The sequence below is a fragment of the Pongo pygmaeus genome, chromosome 4 (assembly GCF_028885625.2).
Source record: "Pongo pygmaeus isolate AG05252 chromosome 4, NHGRI_mPonPyg2-v2.0_pri, whole genome shotgun sequence".
NCBI classification, from domain to species: Eukaryota; Metazoa; Chordata; class Mammalia; order Primates; family Hominidae; genus Pongo; species Pongo pygmaeus.
In genome coordinates, this window is record NC_072377.2 from 172,866,836 (window position 1) to 172,893,529 (window position 26,694).

Below are 26,694 nucleotides of genomic sequence, written 5' to 3' on the forward strand. Positions count from 1 at the left end.
CACAACTTAGAAAAGTGCTCAGTCCAGAGTTCCCATCCTAAATTTTTTCTCCATCTGCATGGATTCATGGTGCCTGAATGGCAAGTCGTTTCATTTCGGAATTATCCTGAATCAGAAAAGAGAAGGCAAGAGAAGCTCTGGCCGTCAGCAGCATGTGGATTGCTAGAAAATGTTTATCCCCAGGAAGCCTAGAAGTGCTGGGGAGTCTTTTTTAGAATGCTCAGGTGTTGTTTCTGTGATGCCAAGAATCTTCTAAAAGGTTGAGATGAAGCCACAGAGAAAAATGCTTCAATGTTTCAATAACATTAAAAATTTAAATGCTAGAATATTTTAGCTTTCTTTGATTTACAAATTAATACCCCCAAATATGTATATAAACATTCCCAAGGCTGAGGTTCACCAAGGACCAATTTATTGAACAAGAAAGCCTCTTTGGATTCTCCTTAAGTGGCACCTTTTGGTTCACATAAATAAACTTGGCTTCCCCTCTTCTACCTCCTCTGAAACAAGGTTATGTGAATTGAAACCACAGAATCATATTCCAAAGATCATTGTGCATTATCCTGAGGACAGGAAGGGCAAAGCATCAGAGAATCTCACTTTTGGATTGGACCACAGAAGTCATTTCAATTTATTTATTTATTTATTTATTTATTTATTGGAAATGGGATCTCATTCTGTCACCCAGGCTGGAGTGTAGTGGCATGATCATGGCTCACTGCAGCTACAACCTCCTGGGCTCAAGCCATCCTCCCACCTCAGCTTCCCAAGTAGCTACAAGTATGCACCACCATGCCTGGCTACTTTTTAAAAATGTTTTGTACAGGTAGAGTCTCACTATGTTGCCCAAGTTGATCTGGAGCTCCTGGGCTCAAGCGATCCTCTTGCCTTAGACTCCCGAAGAGCTGGGATTACAGGCATGAGCCGCCATGCCCAGCCTTACCCTATCTTTATCCCACATAAGTGTCTTTTCTAACATCCTCTCAAAGGGCCATCTAACATCTGCTTAAATGCTTCCACCCACAGTGAACTCACTTCCACACAAGAAAGCCCATTTCATTTGTGTACTGATCAAATCACGAGAAAGTCTACCATTCTATTAACCCAAACTCATTTTTTCTATCACTTCTATTCCTTGGTCTCTGTCATGCCCTCTGCAAATAAACAAATCAAATGCCAACCTCCTTGCACGGGACTGGACTGCATAGCCTGGATTGAACCTTCCCCTGTACACACAAGACCCTGTCTGTCCAAGTCTCCAATTCTCCTGAGCATCCTAGATTCCCTCAGACCTTTACCTCACTGAAAGTTAGTGCATCTCCACCATTTGCCCATTTACTTCCGAACACCTTCAGTACAGAAGTTCATTTTGAAATGTTACTGTATCTATGAGTATGTTCTGACTAAATCTCAGAGCAAAACTGGAAGAAGTACAGCTTCTTTTCATTAGAACTTTGACTTCTATTCGTGGTTTATTTGGGCCAAACATATTAATCTGTGTCTTATGCAGAGATTATACTGATATAAAACTCCAAAGCCTTTTTTTATATTTGCTTCCGTTCAGTCATATTTTCCCATCTACTACTAATAGTTTTATTTTTCTTTTAACCTCAGTGCAACACTTTACACTTACCCTTTAGATTTCAGTTTGGGTAATTTGGACATATTTGGATCTTTATTATTTTCCAGAATATATGTTCATTCTTCTAGCTTTATGTTCCCTACAGATAAGATGACCGTTTCTATCCTTGTTTCTCAGCGTACATACTGAGCATGCCCAGTAACAGAGCCCTGTGGTACATCATTAGGAACATGTAGAGAAATAGACTTCAGTGGGCTACGATGAATGGCTGAGTAGGTCATGAGAGCTGAGTGGATCATGAGAACTGAATGGGTCATGAGAGTTCTTCAAAGTGTTAAATAGTAAGTGCATTATAGAGTTGCCATAGATCTTACCCTTCAATTGAAAACCCAAGTGTCCATAATGATCAGCTAGGCAATATGAATGAATGAAATAAGAGGGCATGGTGGGGTTTGTGGTAAAGTGGAGAGTGCATATGTAAATCAAAGCCACTAAAATTCAATTAAAAGAAAAAAACACTGTTTTGGCAAATATATATTATATATATATAACATATTATATATTTAATATATATATATAACATATTATATATTTTATATATATCTCTCTCTTTATATATATACACACACATATATCTATATGCCAAATGAGGCCAGTGGGCTGCCACAGGGCCAACTCTGCTCCAGAGAGCAGCATTAGAACCAAGGAATAGACTTGTATGTTTCTACTATGTAGACCCATCCTGTAAATGATTTCTCAGACAGTAATTGCTAAAAAGCTACTGCTCTAAGCACTTTTTCTCCTTGGGTAGTTGTTGAGACATTGGTTCACTCTCTGGTGACTTTTTTCCAGAGCTGACAGTATCAATGTTATTTCCATTTATAGTTGATTTAAAAACTCTCAGAGAGGTTGGTTTCCTTGACAAAAAATTTGGGAGGCTAAACGTCTTCCCCACTTCTACCCCTTTCCCAACCCCCTGCTATGGGTGATCCTGACACTAGATTAGATGGACCACTTAAAGCGGGCTTGGTTTTTTTTGTTTTTTTTTTGGCCACATTGTATATTGTGTTAGTTTCCTATTGCTGGTGTAACAGATTACCACAAACTTGGTGGTTTACGACAATGAAAATGGATTATCTGTCTTACAGTTCTCTAAGTGAGAAGTCTAAAAGCAGTCTCAATGAAATAAAATCAAGGTGTCAACAGGACAGCATTTCTTCTGGGGACACCATGGGAGAATCTATTTCCTTGCCTTTTCTGGCTTTTATAAGCTGCCTGCATTCTTTGGTTCATGGCCCCTTCCTCACATCACTCCAACATCTGCTTCTGTGGTCACATCTCCTAGACCGCTAACCCTCCTGCCCCCTCTTATCTCCTTATCTCAAGATCTTTAACTTATTACAGCTGCAAATTCCTTTTTACCATGTGTGCCAACTACCAGAGACAGGAAAAAAAAATTGTTTTTCCCACTCTCACACTTCTGACACCTTATTCTGATGAAAAAATAAAATCCAATTATTTTTTCTCTCTCCACTCACACTCAACACACAGAACACTTCACTTCTGGTTACCATCATGTTCAAGGGTTTCTGCCCACCAGCAACCAATCAGTTCTCCAGTGGACACCAATTGGGTGTCCACTACTTCAATTCAATTCTGACACTATCTACCTGGAGGTAGCATCAGATCCCACAGATTAAGGGCTCAGTCCCTCAAGACTGCTCCCACTTCAGATGTTAATCACAAGTCCCATGTTGTGACTTATGCTTCTAAATGACCTGGTATAAATCAGAGGACCCATGACCCTTTCCTTGGGTTCTATTAATTTGCTAGAGGGATTCACAGAACTCAAGGAAATATTTTACCTACATTTTTACCTACATTTATCCATTTATTATAAAGAATTTTACAAAGGACACAGATGAACAGCCAGATAGAAGAGATGCATACGGCAAGTAAGATTGAAGGGGTGTGGAGCTTCCATGCCTCTCCAAGTATGCCACCCTCCAGGAACTTCCACAGATTGAGCTATCCAGAAGCTCCCCAAATCCTATTCGTTTTGTTTTTTATGGAGGCTTCAGTGCAAAGGCAGGATTGATTGCATCATTGTCCATGGGTGATCAACTCAACCTTCAACTCCTCTCTTCTCGCTGGAGGATGGGCTGAAAGTCCCAACACTCTAATCATGCCTTGGTATTCTGGTGACCAGCCCCCACATCCCAAAGCTATAAAGATGACCCCAGCCACCAGTCGTCTCATTAGAAGACAAAAGACACTCATATCTCCAGAGTTACCAAGGATTTTAGGAATTGTATGCCAGGAAACAGGATATTTCACAATATCACAGTAACATGTTCACAGGGTCCAGGAATTAGAACATGGATGATTTGGGGACCATTACTGTGCACACCACACACTTTCTGAGCTACCGCAAGGCCAGGTTGAGAGAGGAAGCTCTCCACTCTGTAACCATCATTCTAACAGGCCCTGTGAGGCTGTGGCAGAGTGGAGTGAGGGGATTCATTAAGGAAGGGGATTCCACTAGGACTTAGGTGTACTGGAACAGGCTCGGGACTGTACTAGAATATAAGGCAGAGAGAGAAGACATTGTTCAAAATTTAAATCCTCCCCTGAGTTCAAAATTTAAAATAAGAAATTTTTAAATGAGAAAATTCCTTTCTTTCTCCCACATTTACCCCAGAGATGATGTAGCCCAGCTTCTGAGAGTAAGCAAAGCAATAAATATGAAACAGGAAACGCTGGTAAATAACTTCCTGGGGACTACTCTGGAGGATGGGGGCTGCAAAGCTAGTACTTTCTCGATATTTTAAGGGACGCTCCTCTCCAAACCACCTGGACTGTGACAAGAAGGAAAGAAACCTGGACCCTCAACCAGTATCCAAGGGCTGGCTTCATTTTTTCCCCAATTAGCTTGCAACGAGTTAATAGTAGCTCTGTAGTGCTGGATTCAGGGATTTGTGTGACGTAGATAAGGTTTGGCATTAAAAATGCTAAATAATTACAACTCTGAATTTTCTCATGTTCATTCACGAAGCTGTAATCTTTCCCACCTGGTACTATCACCTTTAGGGTGCATGAATCACTAATTATTGCCCTAATCCCAGGAGGTAAATTTCTCCAAGGAATGCAGCAGCAAAGAGCAAAGCCTTGAAACCTGCTTATGAAGAAATGTGTCAGCCCTCTTGGAGATTTTTACTTCCCAACTTGGAAATTATGTTGATTGGAGTAAGTCGAAGCTTAACTGGGGGGTTGTTGATCTGTGTTATCATCTGGGGGTGGTGGCGGAGGGGATAAACTGTGAGAGAGAGCCAATTTTATCTCAGTTTGTCCTCTGACTCATGAATTCTGAGTCCTGCAATGGAGTTTTTTGTCTTGCAAGAGAAGCTAGATTAATGCTTCTGTGCATAGTCATTGACTTTATAAAAAATCAGATTACAAGGAATAAATTTTGTGTATATTTATATATCCAAATTTATCATAATCACCAAGGATTTTAAGCAAGACTTTTCATGGTTTCATGCGCTATTGAAATATTTGGTAAGGTGAGAAAGACCTGTTATCCATATCCTTTCTAGATGTTACTCATCTTCTTGTTTTAAGGTATAAAAATTTTCCCTGAAAGCCTCTGATTTGGGCCTTGGATGTAACAATACCAGAGCCCGAGGGTAGACTTTTGACTATAAAGAATAAAAAAGTTCCAGGGCTTAAGCTTTGATTGAGGACATTTCTGTCTTTGTGGGAAACAGCAACAGAAAAAAGAAGTCCTGTAGCCAAGACTTGCTTGGGTTTTTCTGCTGAGGACAGCCAGAGATTCCTGCAGCTCTCTTGTTTGGGAGGAAGATGGGAGGAAGAAAAGGAAATAGGAACGCTGTGTTCCTTCGTCTTCCCTTCATTTCTCCCATGTAAAAAAAAAAAAAAAGTAGCCAAGGAATTATTGTCTCTTTTAGGAATGTCTCAGACTGTTAGAGTTACATCAATTGATACTGTCTTAATTTACCCTATAATTTTTTTAAAGGAAGAAAGGTAATACTATCAGCTCTTTATTGCCTACATCTGTACTATAGATGAAATGTGTCACACTCCTTAATTCTCTCCCACATTATCATATCTTTGATGAACTCAATAGAGAACCAGTAGCAGAGGATGCTTGAAATGGTTTTTAAATTATTTCAGAAAGGCTTCCAATTAAGCTATTGGGAAATATGTGTGTATATGTATTTGTTAAAATTGTAGGTAGTTGACTCGCTTTTCAACATTTGTAAGGTTTTGCAAGCTTGAACCACTTAAGTCAAAAGTAGAACTAATAAAAGCACAATTGAACTTAATATATTATGTCAAGATTTACAGTAACCGATTATTGTTTTTCAGCTATGAAGATATCATTAAGCATATGCCAAGCAATCAGCACATGACTGTAATAGGTTCATGAAGGAAAGGCTTTTTCTAATCGTTTTCAGTGGTGTTTTTCCCAAGACAGCAACAGCTTTTATAAAATGATGGTTATATCTCCTCATTATGGAATCTAATCTCCCCAAAAGACATTCAGCAGCTGCAAAACGCTAGCATCTTTTAGTTGTAAATTGTTTTTTATTATTTATCCCTATTTAACTAAAGAAGAAACGGCCATCAGATGATTTAACAAGACAAGAATTTAGTAGTTTTAACGTTTGACAGCACCCAATTTTTAGCCCATACATTGATCTCTTTAGATCTTGGCTTAATGGTAATTGGTGTATTTTTGCTTTCATGTCTCTATGTACTGTATAAGCTGAGTATGAGTCTTCTAGAAACCAAATCTGCATGATCGGCTCTTTTGTATTTCTCTTTAACATGGGATTTGAAGTTGTGTGTACTCGTAGAATTCAAGAAATTGCAGAATTAGACAAAAAGGAATACAACCATCCTAATGTGAGTCCAATTTTAATAGTGGGTGTCATTAAGTGCTGGATTTGTTACCCACAAAGCGATAGAAGAAAGTCAGAAGATGGAAACCTCTGTTTGAGTGATTGGTATTATGATTTACTGGTGTGCATCCCATCACAAAGGAGGCTTTTCAGTAGGACACAATTTTTGGTTCTTAAGAAAGTGATCAGGCTCGGCCAGGCGCGGTGGCTCACGCCTGTAATCCCAGCACTTTGGGAGGCCAAGGTGGGCGCATCACGAGGTCAGGAGATCGAGACCATCCTGGCTAACATGGTGAAACCCCGTCTCTACTAAAAAATACAAAAAAAATTAGCCGGTCGTGGTGGCGGGTGCCTGTAGTCCCAGCTACTCGGGAGGCTGAGGCAGGAGAATGGCGTGAACCCGGGAGGCGGAGCTTGCAGTGAGCCGAGATCGCGCCACTGCACTCCAGCCTGGGAGACAGAGCGAGACTCCGTCTCAAAAAAAAAAAAGAAAAGAAAAGAAAAGAAAAAGAAAGTGATCGGGCTCTATTTGAGACTGTTCTGTGGAATTTAAAAATAACATGGCACTAATGAGTTTTCAAATCACTCCATGGGTAGAACTCTCGTGAGACAACCAGCTAATTTAAATAAATAAGGTTCTGTGACCCCGTGGGAGCTTACAGGGGTGAGACATCCATTTTAATCGAGGCTCAGTTTGAGAAGAGGAAATTTCACTCATAACATACTTTTAAGTGGATTGGCTGCAATGTGATTTTTCTGGCGATGTTTCCTTTGTTGCTATTTTAAGGCAAATGTTTATGTTTCTTTACAAGGCTTGGCATATTTTACTGGAAAGGTTGAAGCAATCTCTCCACCATTAATATGGCATGCCTTTATAGAATGGTCACTCAGAACCAATTAAGCAACAATTTCATTCCATAGACTATTGCAATTTGCTTTTCACTTACTCTGTGCAGACTGAAGTTGTATATTCATGGACATTTCCCATGTAAGTTTTAGATTTTCCACTTTGTAGATGCAAATACTTCTTCCAGTTTTGCGATAAAATAACTCAACAACAGCAAAATTCAAATAAGACCAAAAAAGAAGTCTTATTAAGCTTTACATAAATAGCTGCTTCCCTATCATGAAAACAACTGGGAACATTGTACTGTTGTGAATCTACATTTCTACTTATTCAGTAATTGTACCCCTAGTGCTGTTTACCATTTCATTTGTATTATTTATATATCAACCGAAGGGTATGAACACTAAAAAATAATTTCACATCACCTATCTTCCATTTCTTTTTATTTTAAAAGCCCTGAAGATATAGTTCTCCTATAAATAATGATAAAAAGATGCTGTATTAATATTTCAGCAAAGATCTCCATCTACTCACATACTCACAAATAACATATTCTGTAATATATACACATACCCCTCCCTAAATTAACTGTGCCTGGGGCTTGCAAGAAAATCAGGTCAAGCTAAAGGAGAAATCAGAGAACAAGACCAAAATTAATTTACTACTCTGTACCACGTGTGAATATTAGTTTGTAGGGGGATAAAAGGGCTTATTTTTTGGACCATCTCTATCCCTGTATATGTTGAGCACTTTTAACTCTGAAATATGTGCCGCGTCTTCTTGCCTGGATGAAGGTGAAAGTTCAACCCTCTCAGCTTAGATTTGTATTAAATTTCATTAAGTCAGCTAGAAGGAGCTGCCTACCTTGTCAGTTCTGTTCCAAGACATCTAAAAGCCCTTTTTGTACCTCTTTCTTCCTGGAGGTAAAATTGTGAACACAACCATAATTTGCCTATCTGTCTGAGAAGGGTTTTCTAAGCAACAATTGGCATCATTTTCAAATATTTGGAGTGGTTTTCAACCCAGTTATGTCATATATCTTATGCTATGTGTTAAAGCAAGCACATTGCATGTATATGTAAATATGGTAGGAAGGATGCCTCTTTAAATATGTATATTCATGAACCATTTTGGGTTCCTTTCTCTCAAACCCACATTAACCCATCAGTCAAACATATTGCCATTACCTTCAAAATGCATCCAGATTCTGATCTTTGTCACTTTTGTCACTATCACCCTCATCCAAGACTCAGCCCCACTCATCCCTGACCTGGATTATTCTAGTGGGTCTCCTTGCTTCTGCCTCCCTTGGGTTTGTTCTTAACACAATAACAAAAGTGTCTTTGCTAAACCATATGTGGTATCTTGTCACTCCTCCCTCAGAGCCTTCTATCAGCTTTCCGTCTCACCCAGAGTAAAAGTCAAAGACCTTGCAGTGGCTTCTGAGGCCTCCCTCTTCTCCATCTCTCATTCCACTCCAGGCGCACTCACCTGCTTGCTGTTCCTAGAATATACCAAATGTGCAGCCAGCTCAGAGCCTGTGTTGGTGCTATTTCTTGTGCTCCCCCTAGACATCAGCATGACTCCCACTCTCACTTCCACCAGGTCCTGTTCAAATGTTATCTTAACTGGGAGGTCTTCCCTGATGACCTTATATTAAGTAGCACCCACCTCTTGACCTCTACTCTGCCATTCCCTACTCTCCTTACCTTTCTCTACTTTTCCCTTGAAAACACACACACATGTTGTGTTTACATATGCATATATGCATACATATATATATGTTCATATACATGTGTCTGTAAATATATTTATTTATGTTTAATTTGCTGTTGTTTTTGCCATTATTTATGTGTTGATTGCCCCTTCTCTACCCTCCAGAATATAAGCTCCAAGAAGGAAAGGACTGTTTGCTTTTTACTTCATAACCCCAGTTTATATAATAGAGCCTGATAAGTACTAGACACTCAAAGAATATGTGTCAAAAATATGGAAGGAGGAAGGAAGAAAGAGAGGAAGGAAGGAAGGAAGGAAGGAGGGAAGGAAGGAGGGAGGGAAGGGAAGGAGAAAGGAAAGAAGGGAGGGAGGGAAGAAGGAAGGGAGAGAGGGAATGAGGGAGGGAGGAAGGAAGGGAGGAAAGGAGGGAGGGAAGAAGGAAGGAAGGGAGGGAGGCAGAGAGGGAGGGAGGGAAGGAATGAGGGAGGGAGGAAGGAAGGGAGGAAGGAAGGGAGGGAGGGAGGGACAGAGGGAGGGAGGGAATGAGGGAGGGAGGAAGGAAGGGAGGAAAGAAGGGATGGAGGAAGGAGGGAAGGGAGGGAAGAAGGGAGGGATTGTTCAAGAATCTATTTTCATGGCTGGTCTAGGAACTCTGATGGAAATTCCCTATTAGTCCTTTTATCTTCCACACAATCACTTATTTCGACTTCACTTGGGCTGGGTACAAACTATTTTAGTTTGGTACACATATGCCACCTCTTTGCTTAAACAAACAATGTGACCAGTTTTCTGGGATCGTAGGAGAAATAAGTGGGAACACAGAGGCCACCATTCCTGTCTCTGCCTGGACATTGACCAGTCACCCCGCCTGCCCCCACTTTGCCAAATGAGCTAAGGAAATGCATCCTTACCTCCCAAGCAAACACTAATTACTGTTTGCACCACGCTTTGAGATCCACAGATGAAAGCAGTTGTAAAAGCAAAATGGGTTATTATGTTGGGAATGGTTATAGACTCATTTAGCTCTGGAAACCAATCAAGCAGGAATGTTGAATCATGAACCTAAGGTTGGCCAAATATTACACTTGTTATAATTAATTTGAGCTTAAGCTTCAACACAGTGACATGTTTCCTTTAAATAAAGTTAAGTCCTCTAAGGATGCATGAATCTATATGGATCTCGATTTTCAGCTGGGAACTGAAATTTTTCAGATATGCAGAATGCAGAAAAGCAAATGTGTCTCTGACTTCTGGTGGGGCAGGGTGAATATTTGGGCAGACTGCTTATTTTTGGGACGTCTTATAAATAATCTTCTGTCTCCTTTTCCCCACGGGGCTGTGAGAGGAATGTTCACAAAATTATGGGGATTTAGGACTGGAACTGAATTTAATGGGCCTACAATCCTACTTCCCAATGAATGCCAAAACATTGTCTACAGCCTTGCTGACAAGAGCCGCTCAAGACTGCTGAAATAATTTCTGGGATGAGGAGCTTGTTACTTTGCAAGGGTGCTGGTTCTGATGTTGTTCAACAACAGTTGTTAGAAAACTCTTTACGTGCTTATCCATTTTTGTCAACAAATATTTATTAATCACTTTCTGTGCACATGTACTTTGTTAGGAGCTTTGGGATATGGAAAGATTAAAAACAATGCAGATTCCGCAACCACCTAGAGCAATGCCCCGGCCTAGGAGAGAACCTGAAAGGTGGTAGTTATTCAATACATATGTGTTGATTGAATGAAGGAAAGAGTAGATTACATTCTAGCAAGAATGATACAGCACGTGCCAAAGAAACCATGATACCAGGTGGAACATGTATAAAGGAGAGGTATAGATATATGCAAGATTTATCAAGCTGAATGTGGCTCTTTTTCTTAGCCAAATTCAGCTTGAATTTGGCCCTTTTTCCAAACCAGCTTATAAATGTCCATTCTGTTTTTCATAGGACATGGCTACATTATTTGAGGATTGCTACAACATCCTTTACCTCTCTTCCAGTGTTAAGAACTGCAGGGCCTTGAGTCTATTAAGTTATTTCTAGTATACACATCAATCTGAATTTCTTCCCCTAGGCAGCTCAGTGCCTCAACTAGGCTCTTAAGAGGTCAGCCTAGAATGGAATAGACCAACCAATTCAGACATGTTCATACAGGCATACAGTACATTGGATCTCTCTTTCCTGTGATCTGGACATGCTTCCCATACCATCTCATACTGCATATACTTTTTGTTCATGGAACCCTTCTTTCCTGGGACATGTTTTATCTTGAGAAAACACAATATTTCAAAGATCATAGTTTGGAAGATAAGAGTCTAATGTCACGTGTGGGTTGGTTTTATTAGCGGGGAGGGGAGGGGAGTAATTATTTTACACATACTGTATTAAAATTGTAGATTTATAGTCCATTTATATGATTTTCTGTGAAGGCAGATTTTCTTCATCCTTGTTTGAATTTTGGGTTTTCTGCTCATCCCCAAACTTAAGTACTGGAGAGGAGTGTTATCTAATAAACAGAGCCTTAGACTCAGGTCATTAACTTACTGTGTGGTCCAGAAAAAGCCGCGTTCTCTTTCTGAATTACATTTTTGTCATCAGCAAAGTGAAGTGGTTGATCAGGGATATTATCTAAGGTTCCCTCTAAAGCTAACATTCAATGGACTTTCTCCGTAGCTTTCTTTGACTTCATCTAGATCATTCTATGACTTTTGCTAATCTCAGAGACAGAGCTATCAACTAGAAAGCAGTTCTAAACAGAAGCATAGCAAAAGCAAGACACAGCAGGTCAACCTGAGCGCCATCTTCTAAGGCTTATTTAGCATGTCAGAACTGCAGAGACTGGGAAGAAAATGTGAGCTAAGAGCCACAACAGCCTTTGTTCTGCATCTGTACCATGTGGCAAGTCTTCATAAGAAGAGAAAGAACCTGGGCATTTTTGCATGTGCAAACCAATGCTGACATTTCTGTCACATCACTTCTACCATGATGGGTTTTACAAGTTGCCCACATGAACATGTTTGTTCATGTCTGAAATGGCACATCATTGTATCACCTCACATGCAAACTCCTCACTCACTTTAAGTCTTTCAGCATTTCTACCCTGGTTGGTAGTGGCTTCTTTCCTGGCAACTATGATTATTTGAAAACAACGTCAAAATAAATCCTTTCTCATTTTCACCCCTAGCAATCGCTGGCTTGGCTATGTCTATTTCAGGGTGTCTGCCCACATCTCTCTTTATTTACTCCTTCTCTCCTTTCTCTCTCTTCTCCATAGATTTTCTCATCTAATGCAAAATGTCCTCAAGAAGGTGGGCGAAGGCCTCTCAGGGTTGTAGGGGGTGGAAGGAGAAAGAACCAACCATTTCCTAGTGCACGATAATGTTTCAGTACCACGGAGAGCGGTGCTGGGAGTGGAGACCGGGAAAAATCTGTTAGTCAGCCTTGCGGGTGGTTTTCAGGCACCATTTGGAGCCCCACAGGTAGTGGAAATCACAAACCTCTACAAAGAAGCTTTGCAGTAAGAACTGCTCTCCCCAGAGCCTAAGAGCCAAGCCTTACATCGTCACATGCAAAGAACAGATTGCATCTGGGCCCGGGTGCCCGTCCTAATGTCAGCCCGCTTGGCATTTACCTTCCTTTCCCAGGCTGACCTATGAAGATGGGGCAGGCTCTGGGGACATTGTTCTAGCCATGCACACGCTGTGGCCATTGTGTCAGCATGGAAGAGCTGCCGGTTCCTTTCCAGCTCAACACTGTAATTTTATCAACTCTGGCTCAGAGAAACCTATATTTATAATGCTAATTAGAAGGGCACACATTTAATTTGAGTGGAAGACTATTTGTATCTCGCTGAGCCTGATAGCACAGGGCTCAAGCGACAGCAGTCAGAGGCAAAGCAGGCCTTTCTCCCTTCTCCAAGTGTTTGAAACAGGGCTTACTCTTGCCAAACAATTTCTCTGTTGGATTAAAAAGAGAGAGCGAGGGAGAGTGCTGAATATGCTGGAGCTCAGAAAACTTTGTGTTTATCTCCTGCCTGCATAATATATTTCTCTGTGCACTGAGAAAACATGCCTCTTATGTTATCTAATTGTTTCCTGACACATTTAGCAACATTTCACACCCTTTAAAGTGACATTAACATTGCTGACAGTGGAGGTATTTTCATTAGATGGGCTTTGAATTGTAGCCAGGATGCACTGCAGGTCTTCAAATAGGCTTGTAAAAGGTGAGGAAGGCATTATTTATGAAAATAGAGACTTGGCCAACAGTGCCCTGCGGATGTGTATTAATTTTGCTGACTCTAGTCAATTTAGAGTATGTGTGTGTGTGTGTGCATATGTACATGCATTTGTGCACACACACACACATATACCAGCAACTTCTTGGGAGCCGAACTAAAACATCATTATCCAGCATACCACTAGGCTCTGTGAGTATCATGGAAACTCCCAAAACATCTCTCCATCCACATCTTTTTAGCCATAACTAAGCAATGTGCTATTTCAGACAAAAATCAGTCACTTTGCACCGAATTCTGAGGATGAGTAGCCATGTGGCTCATGTATATAGGCAGCATGATTATCACTCTCCCAGTGTAAAGTTAAATCCTCCTGCTTGTTTTCTCCCTTCATGCTTCTTTGTGCCCCAAGGCCATTTTTTTCATGTCTTCAGCTGTCTGCCTTGATGCATAGTTTTCCCTGGAGAGTGTCCTAAGCGAGCCTTCAGAGAAGAGAACCTTGAAAGCACTTGCCTCTGCGGGGCCTGATGAGAGACATTTCGAGGTTCATTCTGACCTTGATGAAGAAAGTAAGCCAGGCTTCAAGAAGGTGGGGAAGATGCAATTCAGGTTGTGGATTTCTGCTAGGACACAACCTCACATGGAATCTCGACCCAATTGTTGATCTCCATACTTGTCATAAGAATAGAATAATATTTAGACATTCAAAGCTGAAGAAGAGAGCTCGCTGCAGGTTGTCTAGTCATCTTGACGCTGCTACCATTTCCAGTCAGCCTTCCTGGCCTACCCTAGTTAAAATTACTCTTCTCTCTTTGCATCTCCAACATTGCAATGACTCTATGTAGCCATACAATGCTTAATTAGAGAGCTCTGAGTTAGTATCTTGGCTTTGCCCATTACTTACTGTATAACCTTTGTCAAGTCCCGTGATCTCTTCAAGACAGTTTGCTCATCTGTAAAATAGGCAGAATAATAGTAACTGCTAGATAGTATTGTTGGAAGGATTTCGTAAATTACAAACCATGACGTGCTAAACATACTGCCTAAAACATTTGTGAGTGCTCAAGAAATGTTAGTAAATATTAGTCTCTTCCATGGCAATATGGGCCCTCTTGTGACTGAGACAATGTCATCACATTTCTTTAAAGTACTGATGCTGGCCGGGTGCAGTGGCACACACCTGTAATCCCAGCACTCTGGGAGGCTGAGGCAGGAGAATTGCCTGAGGTCAGGAGTTTGAGACCAGTCTGGCCAGCATGGTGAAACCCTGTCTCTACTAAAAATACAAAAAAAAAAAAAAAATTCGCCAGGCGTGGTAGCATGCGCCTGTAATCCCAGCTAATTGGGAGGCTGAGGTAGGGGAATTGCTTGAACCTGGGAGGTGGAGGTTGCAGTGAGCTGAGATTGTGCCACTGCACTCCAGCCTGGGTGACAGAGTGAGACTCTGTCTCTAAATAAATAAATAAATATTTAAAAAATACTGGTGCTGTTATGTCATAGTACAATAAGAATGCATGTGTTGACTGAGGCCTACAGAATGTAAGAAGTTTGTTGTGACAAGTAGCTAGCATCTGGGTAGCCACAATAAAGAACCCTGATCTCCTAACTCCTAGCCCAGTACTCTTCCTAACTGTACACTACTGGAGATTTTTCAGATACAAGGCAATGATGTTCGAACAATTGTTCAGGGAGGGTATAAATCAATGCATATGTTATCCATGTCCTGACGTCTTCCTAACAAGCTAGACCTAGTCCTACTCTCATTTACATTTTCAATTCTAATTTCACAACATTTGTATGTCTTTGAGGGGGAGCTTTTCATGCTTTATATTGGCTACTGGTGGGTAGACTCCCAAGGCATATAATCTTTAGCATCTTATCAAGGACCATTCAATGAGGAACGGGTGGGGTACTGTGAGCGTGGGCAGCATAGAGATGAAATAGTTTGAGCATCTGCTGCCTAGAGTGCATGTTTTATCTTTGTGGTCCCTAAAGCACATAGCAAAACACAAATTTACAGTTGAGAACTGTTTGCTATCTGCAGACAAAGCCTTTGAAAAGGAAAGCTTCCAATAATGAGAATGAAAACAATTACCGTTTGCAGAGTACTTCACCATTTGCAATGCACTTTCATCTATGTTATTATTTAATCCTCAAAAAGTCCTGTAAGAGGAATAGAACACCTATCTCTTACCTTTTTTATGTATGATAATAACACATACGATTTAATTCAGAAAGTTTATAGAAGTGTCTCATTTAATACATTTAAAACTAATAAAGTACGTTTCCACACATTTCACTTACCTAGTAGTTGAACACAGAAAAGTTAGATGACTTGCCCAAGGTCTCCCAGAGAATCAGTGGCAGAATCAAGATTTGACATTCAATCTGTTTCAATGCCAATCACATTGTTACATCAGCACTTGGTACTTTGTTATTATAAAACCTAATTAAATTCTCTGTGCAGTGTGGTATGAGGTCTAAAATCAGAAAACCTGGGTTCAAACTCTTCTTCCCAACGAACTTATCCCCTCTGCAGTTCACTTTCTTCATCATTAAAACGGGAACAAGATTGTACAACATACTCCCAAAGGGTTTGTGTGAGATTAAATACAATAATATATGTAAAGGGCTTGGAAATAATACCTGGTACCTCATAAGAGCTCAGTCAGTCTGAGCAATTGGCAATATTGTTGTTTCTATATACCAGGAACCACAAGAAGTGAGCATAAAAATGAGTAAGATGAATTCCTTTGCATCGTGGAACATATGTTCTCTAAGGGAGCCTTTTGAAAATTGTTTCAGCATCGGCATACAGTTCCTTTTAATCTTTCTCTAGCAGTTTTCCCCCCAACTAAGCTCTTAACAAAACAGATTCTAGGACGGCAAGAAAACAGCTCAATGTATCTTCTGCATATTACTCAGCACAGACAGACAACTCAGTAAGTGACAGCATTGCCCACATAGTTTAACGCCTTCATCTGAAATTGTTGGATTGTCTTAGGTTACATTTCCCAAGTAGCTCCTGAAGGTGAGAAGCTTTCATAATTAGAGTGGAGAGTGGAATCAAATTTCTCTCTCTCTCTCTCTCTTATTTTTTTTTTGTAGAGTCTTGCTCTGCAGTCCAGGCCAGAGTGGCACAATCGGGGCTCACTGCAGCCTCAACCTCCTGGGCTCAAGCAGTCTTCCCACCTCAGCCCCCCAAGTAATTGGGAGCACAGGCGTACACCACCAAGCCTGGCTAATTTTTGCATTTTTTATAGAAATGGGATTTTGCCATGTTGCCCAGGCCGGTTTCAAACTCCTAGACTCAAGTGATCCTCCTGCCTTGGCCTCCCAAAGTGCTGGGATTATAGTCGTGAGCCACCATGCCCAGCCTGGAATCAAATTTTATACAACGGTTGCTTTCTAAAGTCTGAAAATTAACCAAAAAATGTGGTCGCACTACCATGCCTGAAAATCCCTTGCTTCTCTTGGAGACTGACACATTGTCAGTTAATAAATCTAACAGCCAGTTTTTCCTCCAAGGAGCACCAAGTGAAGTAGTGGCTTAATATTCTAGGCTACTTGGTTAAGGAAAAAAACATACATTTAAATTCAGAATCAACTCTTCTTAGCAAGATACTTACACACTGAGAGAGACACCCAAAACCTAAGACAACAGCCATAGCAGCCAACATCGAAGTGAATGCCATGAGTAGTTGATATATATCCATACATGTTGGTGAAGTAAATTGTTATAATCAACCAATCATAGTGCTATTTATTATGTACAGGCTCTGTACTGGGTGCTAGGATACAAAGATGTGTATAGTGTACAGTCTCTACCCAAAGTCACTCATAGTCTCATGAATCAGCCAGACATTTAGGTAAATACATAGGCTAACATGTAACAAGAGCAATGATGAAAGTATGTCCTGTGTACCAGTGAGTGAGGTGATCAGAAAAGACTTCTAAGAAGGTTGTTCTTGAGATGAGTCTTTAGAAGTTCTTCAAAAGGTCTCTAGAAGGTCTTTGCCAGCCAGACATGGTGGCTCACGCCTGTAATCCCAGGACTTTGGGAGACCGTGACAGGCGGATCACCTGAGGTCAGGAGTTCGAGACCAGCCCGGCTAACATAGTGAAACTTCGTCTCTACTAAAATACAAAAATTATCTGGATGTGGTGGTGCATGCCTATAATCCTAGCTACTCAGGAGGCTGAGGCAGGAGAGTCTCTTGAACCCACGAGGCAGAGACTGCAGTGAGCCAAGATGGCACCACTGCACTCCAGCCTGGGCAGCACAGTGAGACTCCATCTCAAAAAAAAAAAAAAAAAGGTATTTGCCAACAAAGAGAGAGCACCTTGCATGCACGGGGAGAGATATGAGAAGGGAATGATTCGTATTCAAAAGGACAGTTGTTTTGGCGTGTTTAGAGCATAGGGAATGAGGAAGTCTGGCACAAGATAACATAGAGTTTAAACTATACTATAGGCAATGGAAAGCCTTGGGAAAGTTGAGAGAAGGAACATGACCTGAGCAAATGTGTGCATTCAGAAAGATGTTAGCTTTTGTATGAAGGGAAGGAACACAGTGAAGGAAACCAGTAAAGGGAAAGGTAGAACAATAGTCTAGACTATGCTGTCCAACATGGTAGCCACTAGCCAGATGTGGCTATCTAAATGTCACTAAAACTTAATACAATTAAAAATTCAGTTTTTCAGTTGTACTAGCCACATTTCAAGTGTCCAATAGCCACATGTATTAAACACTAGGGATGTAGAACACGCCCATCATCACAATAAGTTCTGCTGGACAGCATCAATCTGGACAACTACACATGACCAACATAATAATGTTTTTCCCTTTGAGAGGATCTGGGAGATGTAATTAAGCTGCATGTGTCAAGCAATTAGAACTTTCTGGTGAGAAGGTATTTGAGGATCCATTGCCTTTTGGAAAACAGTTGTGTCACTGCAGATAAGGTGGGTTTGTGTCTTTGCAAGAGGAAGCTGCAAAGAAGCACTGCATTTCACCTCATGAAGATGAAAGGGCTAGCATTAGAAAATTACAGAAATTATTTTAAAAACAGACCCTACTCTCCATCTATAGCCTCATCTGTATTTTACACCTTCTGAAGTGCAATGCTGCCAGCAAGATGTGATATATAAACATGCATGTTGTTGGTGAGATATAGAAACAACACCCAAATGCATAGGGTCTCAAACTGTGAAGATAGTTCCTGCTTGAGCTCCTCCTGCAAGAGGCCCTTTAACTGGGGCAGGTCCAACAGCATGCCACCCTTCCAATAAATTATGCATAAGAGCTTGTTCACAATTGGGACAGTTTTGCCAGGGCCATCTGAAAACGATTTGTTTTCAAGAAAATGCTTAACTGGGCTTTCGTGGGTTCAGTGAAGTGTGAGTGAAGAGGGCAATTAGGTCTTCCACTGTAAAAATAAAAACTTTAAGCGAGATGATGTGGAATAGAACAAACCCAGTCAGGCTGATATCGCCTCATTGAGAAGACATAAGAGGTCATAGTGAAAATTCCTCAGGTGAGGTTAAATAACCTAAAACTGAAGTGGAACATTCTCTGAATCTCCTGCCTCCATAAAGGCCACCCAACCCTCTCTTGTCAAACAGATCTCTCTCACCTCTGGGGAAAAGCATGCTGTAACTTCCCCCAGTGACAATTAGACTTGCTTTGAGGAAATTTTGCCTCTTTCTGACTTAAATTCCCCAATGGTAGGTTAAGTTTATTTTCTTGGTGTTTTCTTGGGTAGGGGAAAAAGGCTGACTGAATCAAATGTTTTACTTCTAATATCTGCCCGATGCTTATAAACTAGAAAAAAGAGCAACTTAAAAATTGATCACGTAACATAAAGTATACTTACCTAAAGCCATCACACGTGGTAATACAGGATTTCTCAACCTCAGTGCTATCGATATTTGGGGCTGGATAATTCTTTGTTGTGGGAAATTGTCCTGTGCATTATAGGATGCTTGGCAGCACCCCTGTCCCTACCCATCAGATGCCAGTAGCACCCCAACCAAAAAGTTCCCACACATTGCCAAATCTCCCCTAGGGAGAAAGATTGCCCCAGTGGAGAATGACCAAGCTAGTCTAACATTAGCACTAAATATAGCCTGCTATCAGAAATATAGAAGATAGGTTAATAGATTTATATAAATACATAATATGATATAAATATAAAATATAAATATTAGAAGTAAAATATAAATACATAATATATATCTGTATTTAAATTTTAAGATGCTGACCGGGTGCGGTGGCTCACACCTGTAATCCCAGCACTTTGGGAGGCTGAGGTGGGCGGATCACCTGAGGTCAGGAGTTCTAGACCAGCCTGGCCAACATGGTGAAACCCCGTCTCTACTAAAAATACAAATATTAGCCTGGCGTGATGGTGCGTGCCTGTAATCCCAGCTACTCAGGCGGCTGAAGCATGAGAATCACTTGAACCTACGAGGCAGAGGTTGCAGTAGCCGAGACTGCACCACTGCACTCCAGCCTGAGTGACAGAGTGAGATTCTGTCTAAAAAAAAAAAAAAAATTCAGATGCTATATTTGTTAGGGGTCATTTTGCATTCTGCAATAATGATTGGTACTACAGTCTCCCTACCTATGGAACAGTCATGTATACACAGCAGGTGCTTGTGAACCAGCTGGAACCAGTAAGCTAAAAGTCTCATTAGTTCCATCTGGGTCCCTTGTCCCTACTGTCTATCAAACACTGTTCTATGGGCTCTACATATAACGTCTCCAGTCTTCACAACAACATGCAGAGTGGGTGTTAATATCATCAGAGAGTCTCAGAGAGGTGAACTGAGTTGCTCAAACTCCCAAATAATAGAGTAAGTGGACGGGCTCAGTCTGCCAGACTCTGAATTCTGTGTTCTCTCCATTCTTCCCTTGGGCTTTGGAGGAAGATAAAACTGGATGGGTTACAAAGTTGGGGATGAATTACACAGCACAGAGACAGAAATAAGGCAGGTATGAAGGGAGAAATAAACATTTGTAAAAGACAATTAGGTATTACATCTTTTGGAGCCCAGGGTTTTATTTGGAGCAGGGTAGAAAATGAGAATGGGTTGGGTTTGCTTGATGAAACCAACTCCTAGGTGAATTTGAGTGTAAGGTGACTCTAGGTAAAGGAATAGCCCATTGTAGCTTATGGCAATATGCAAACCTGAGTTCAAATCTTGATTCTTACCTTTGGGTGCGTTATTCATGTCCCAGAGTCTCTATACTTGTTGAACAACTGACAGTGTGGGTGATAAGTGTGGAAGGGGCATAAGCAAAATCACTGAGGCTGGTGTTCAGCAGCACATCAAATCGGCTGAACAGATAGATGTGCTTTGGCTTAACCCACTTTTCCAGTGGTGGTGAATGCAATGAGCTGGAGACAGAGAGTCTAGCCGGCATTGTTATCAGGGCACCTTGCAGCTTCTGCACTAGTCGGCCTGGCTGCCATGCCCCAGTGCTCCCTCAAAGCCCATGGTGAAGGCTTAGTGAAGAATATCTTGTCACACAGCCCTCTGAAAGCTGCACATGCAGAACTACACAGACCTTGAAAAACGCGATGCACCTCCCTGAAAAATATTCTTATGGTCTTAATGGCAAGGAGAACCACGTTAAAAAAAATCATTAAATGCAAACAAAAGGAGAGCAGTATCTCAGGTATTGAAAATGTTTTTATTTGCATAGAAATAACGTAAATTTTTCTCGCTTTTTGACCCCTTCAAAAATAGGGGCTTCACAAATCCCAAAGAGTTAGAGAAAAGTAGATACTTTAGTCAAGCATCTGAATAAATAGCAGGTATTAGGAAATATCATTAGGACAACTGTTTAAATCCTCTTGCTTAAATGTAAGTCCTTTTGCAATACTTAACTTTAACACAAAAGCCATGTTTTTACTAAGTTCTTGAAGTCACAGAGGATTTTAAAGTTTTTTTTTCTCAAGTTCTTTTTTCTCTCCTTACAAATTATTTTTTTCTGTGTGAGTGGGGCACCATGGTTATTTCCAGGAAGAACCTTGTTTCTGCCCAGGATTAATTACCTCCTCTGGGATGACTTCTATTGTGCATTCCAGAAAAGGACTCATGAGTTTGGGATTCACATCTTATTCATTTGTTAGCATTTTTGTCTAATGTGGAACATAGTGAAATGAACTACTCAAAGCTTGGGCTTTGGAGTCAGATGACTTGGGTTCAAATCCCAGCTGTGCTCCCTGCTAACAGCATGATGTTAGGAAAGTCAGTTCAACTAAGCCTCAGTTTCCTTACCTGTAAATGGGGAAGACAATCTTACTAAGTTCAGAGAAAAGTAGTGAATGTTAAAAGAATGTGTATATATATATACACATATATATATTACTAGAATACTTAGTACTTAGCTCAGTTCTTGAAGTAAAGCAAGATCATATATATATGTATATATATATATATATATACCCCATATATATATATGTGTATATATATATATACCCCATACATATGTGTATATATATATATACCCCATATATATGTGTATATATATATATACCCCATATATATGTGTATGTGTATATATATATACACCCATATATATGTGTGTATATATATATATATATATACCCACATATATATGGGTGTATATATATATTTGAACTTATTATTTTGAATACAATTATTTCTAGTACTTTTTTTGTTACTGTTATCCGAGCATGTCTCTTTGCTTCATCAAATATCCCGACATCTCAACGCTACATAAATCACTTATGCATTGCCTACACAGAACATTCTCATATCTGCTTGCCATTAATCTGTTGAATAAAAAAGAACCCGTTGTTTTAAGTGAATTTTGGGAATTGATCTGCAACATGCCCACTGTCATAAATTAGTGAATATATTAAAAAGGGTTGGGCAGAGCAGCAATTTCACTAATAATATTTACTGCTTTGGGGATGGAGAGGAGATTGTAGTCCTTTGGTCTTGGGGAACTAAGTCAGGATCCAAATCAACTTAAAGAGCAAAATGGTTCTGTAATTATGACAATGGGAGTTAGAGCACTATGGTTTCAACCACAGATTGTGTAGGATAAAGTTTTCAGGTATGACTGAAATGGGTGATGAGTGAGGACCTGGAGCATGGCTGTCAAATAAGCACTGTGATCTGCTACCTCTCCCCACTGCATGTCCATGAAATTTCTAATTGATTATTTCACTGTTTCCTACCAAATCCAGGGCTTCCTCACAGTCCTTCTCAACACAGCATTCCACACAGCCACTACCAGTCTATCAGAGTTAGCACAAAACTGGCTATCAGTACTTTAATCAGGAAAAAAAAAAAAATCATGAGTTCAAACTATCACTAAATTGTATTCATTAGGAAACATAAATTAGAAAAAGTTGGATTAGTCCCCATATTTAAGGTCATGGTTAATCCAATCACACAGATAATTAGTTTGACTTTGATTTACATGGGGATCTTGAAAAACACGTACACACACACCCACACATACACAAGACCATGTGAGTTTAATGAAAGACATATTGCTGCCTTTGCCTGTTTCCTTTTGTTTTTTAACAGATCAGTTGAACCTGGTTTTCTGTTCATTTGCTGGAGACTCTATACTCATTCAAAATGAAATTTTCAACATAGTTGGAGAGTCAAGGGGCTTCAGTAGTACATAAAGTGGGAACCAGGTGAATGCCTATCACCTGGTTACCCGCCCATGCCACACTGAGCATTTCCGTAAGAAATCAAAATTTATAAAGTGAGCCTGTATAAGTTTCAATTTTCTCCCCTGTACTTTGGAACCTGTTTGTGTCTATACAGATGGTCTCTGTCAGTTGGAATAGTCAGGGGGGAAAATGTAGCATAAGTGAACAAAATTAGCAAATGACATAGCAAACAGAAAACAGCATACCAGGGCTGGCATGGTGGTTCATGCCTGTAATTCTAGCACTTTCGGAGGCTGAGGCAGGTGGAGGCTTGAGCTCAGGAGTTCGAGACCAGCCTGGGCAACACAGTGAAACTCATTCTATACAGAAAAATAGAAAAATTAGCCAGGCATAGTGGCTTGCATCTGTAATCCCAGCTACTTGTGGGGACTGAGGTGAGGCGGAGGTTGCAGTGAGCCGAGATCATGCCACTGCGCTCCAGCGTGGGCAACAAGCAAGACCATGTCAAAAAAGAAAAAAAGAGAAACAAAGAAAGAGAAGGGAGGAAGGAAGGAAGGAAGGAAAGAGGGAAGGAAGGAAGGAAGGAAAAGAAAGAAGGAAAGGAAGAAAGAAAGACAAAGAAAGAAAGAAAGAAAGAATACCATTTGCTGGGGGCAGATCTAAGGACTGAGAAATTTCCCAAGTAATGGTGGGTACCAGTAAGCAGAGTTGAAGAAGCTCCCAAAACATGGGCTTAACGTGGGCAGAAAAATAACAGGAATCAGACAATTCTGTGATGCGTATTCTCAATACACTGTAGTAACCCCAATGCTTTCATTGTGTTATGACTGCTCTTCTATTGTCTGTATTTGTATAAATTAAAAAGCAGCTCTGTCTGTACTATATGAAATGAATTCATGCTGAACAAAATTTCAAAAAGTTCATGTAAAGAATGATTTCACAGCAACTATCATATCAGGCTCCTGGAAAATTGCACTTGAACTTCAGTTCCACCTCAGTCACTCAAAGGAATTTAAAAATTGGCTTCCAGCCATCCTTGTTCTTCAGCATGCAGTTTCAGATATGCCTCAATAACACAAACTTTAAAGCCTATTGATTGTGAGTTAAAATCTGTTCCTACTAGAGCCTCGCTGCTAAGTGGACGTCAACACTGACTTCACAGTGCCTTGGTCAGGATTCCTCTGGGTTCAGGAGCCTTGAAGAAGGCAGAGGGTAACACTGCTACGAAGGAGCCACTTTGAACTTTATAACAAAATTACAAGAAAAACTTTGAACTCTGTCGGATGATAGCTGCTGTAAATGGTTATTCAAAGAAATGTTTCTTATTTGAAATCTGGAGTCCCTTGGGATTGGGAGATGGGAATGCAGAAACATGATCTGCTGTAAATCACTCTCCTTCTTTTATGTCACTTCTTCCCTTTTTTTTCTCACCATGCTGTTTGGGCAAGCATCGTGTAGAATGGTTAGAGGGTGAACTTTGAAATAGTTAAACCCAAGTTTGAATCCTGGCCTCTGCTGCCTAACTATCTGTGCAGTTTAACCTCTCTGTGTCTCAGTTTCCTCATGTATAAAATGGGAACGTTGTTATTTCATTTTATGGGAATATATAATAATTCTAACCTCAAGGGATTGTTTTGAGGATTAAATGAGATAATACATATAAAGGAACTAGCACAGTGAGTGGCAGATATTTATTGTGTAAGAAACATCAGCAGTTAAATTAATAATGATAATGATAGTTATTTTTGTTAGAAGGAGACCTGGGGTGGGGGAGGTATTGATTAAACATTAGCACTGATTCTGATGAAACTCCACTGTGTTCAGTCTACCTTTTCCAGAACAGCCAGCAAGAAAGTCATGCCTTATCTGAATCCCAAACAGCCATGAATGAATGGAGGTTTTCCAGTCAAACTCCATTTATCAACTGATCAATTTCAGGAATGATTTGTCTCCATTTCTATTCTGTTACTGTGCAGGAGCCCCTAACATTTAAGCTTTAAGGGTATCTCATCTCCTATCTCTGCCACCCCCATCCTCAAAGGGTAATGAGCCAGTGGTTTGATGCCTCTGCTGCTGTTCATCCTGTTACCTCTCACCAGAAGTCACTTTCTTCCTCTTTGGACGTTTGCTCAGGTATCACCTTTCCCAGGAATCCTTATTTGACTCGAAACCCCCACTCCTACCTAGCCAGGCTGAAACAAGTGTCCCTTTTCTCTGCCTCCACAGCACCATGTCATTACATGCCGCTATTCTGCTTTTTATCATGTGGCACTGAAATGACATATTTACCTGTCTGTCTCCCACTAGACTATAAGCTCTCTGAGGGCAGGGGTGGTGTCTTACTTATTTTTGTATCCTCAATGTCTAGCAAAGTGCACATACATTTTATTGAACCAAATGAACCCATAAATAGCATTAAATTCACTGAATAATGAATCAGAAAATACAATTATAAAAGCGACAATAAAAATGGACATTCATTTGAGGTGTCTGCTGATGTCTCTACATCAGCAGTACATCTAAAAGTAGGAACACACATTTCTTCTGTCTCAGGTACTTCTTACTTGCGTTGCAACACTCACCTTGTCCTCAAGTTTGCTTTCTCAATGTTCTGTCCTTCCTTCCACACCCCCAGATTTAGGACATATGCCATGGGCTGCTTCTCTTGGCTCATTTTCCTGAACTTCCCAAATGAGCAAACCAGCAGGCAAGCAACTGCAAAGGCCCCAAGATGGAAGGATGAAGCAGGCAAAAGTATAGGTGGTGATAGTCCTTGCCCAGCAATTTGGCTGCCAGGAGCTCTCTGCCATGTGAAGGAGAGGATGCAGCAGCCTCTGTGTGGGAGGACAACTTCTTGACCCAAGGGCTGCTCCATGTCACTGAGCACCTTCTGCCGGACCGTCTGCTCCTCCTCAAGGCTAGAGAGTCTGTGCTTTTCTTTGTCTGAAAACCACAGTCATGGTGTCCCAAAAACCACATAATGAAGAGGGTGGGGACATTGGCCAACTCCTTGGGATGCCAATGCATCACCCTTTCCATCACTCTTCCACTTCTACCTCAAACTAATGAGTCTAGTTTTAGAGTACCTTATTTTTGGTCATTCATTCAGCAGATGCTATTCTTTAGGAAGACATTGGTGATGCAGGGGGTGAATGAAATAAACAAGATGCCTGCATTCAAAGAGTAGTGAGGGCTGTGAAGAAATGTAAGCAGAGTAGTTGCCTAGAGCAGGCAGATGGGCAAATTTCAAGAAGACAAACATGGAAGGGTTGATTGAAGAGAAGAAATGAGATTGTGAATGTTGGCAAGGTGTTGGGGTTGGGGGTTGGGGGTGGTGTCCTGCATAGAGGGGACAGGAAGTGTGAAGACTCTGAAGGTGGAATGGCTTGGTGTGTTCAAACAACAGAAATAAAGATGACCATACTGGCTAGAGAATAAGGGGCCACGTGGAAAGTCGTAAGTGTTACTATGAGAGTGAGGTGGGAGAGGCAACTATGGGCTGGAGTACTCAAGACAGGGAGGTCATCATAAGGAGTTTGGGTTTCCTTCTGCAAGCACTGGGAAGTCATTGGAGGGTGCTAAGCGGGCGAGTGATACAATCTGGTTCCTCACCTTAAAATTTCATTCCGGCTGCTGTGGAGGTAGGACTGAGACAATGGGGAGTAGATGGATTATGTGGCAAGAGTGGAAGCAGTGAGACCAGCAAGGAGGTAGCTCA

The 26,694-nt window shown here is 40.7% G+C and overlaps 1 protein-coding gene across 9 annotated transcripts in view; it reads left to right on the forward strand.

Annotated features, from left to right (window-relative positions):
• TENM2 (teneurin transmembrane protein 2) overlaps positions 1-26,694 on the forward strand; it is a 1,186,617-nt gene that overhangs the window by 773,447 nt on the left and 386,476 nt on the right. The window lies entirely within an intron of this gene.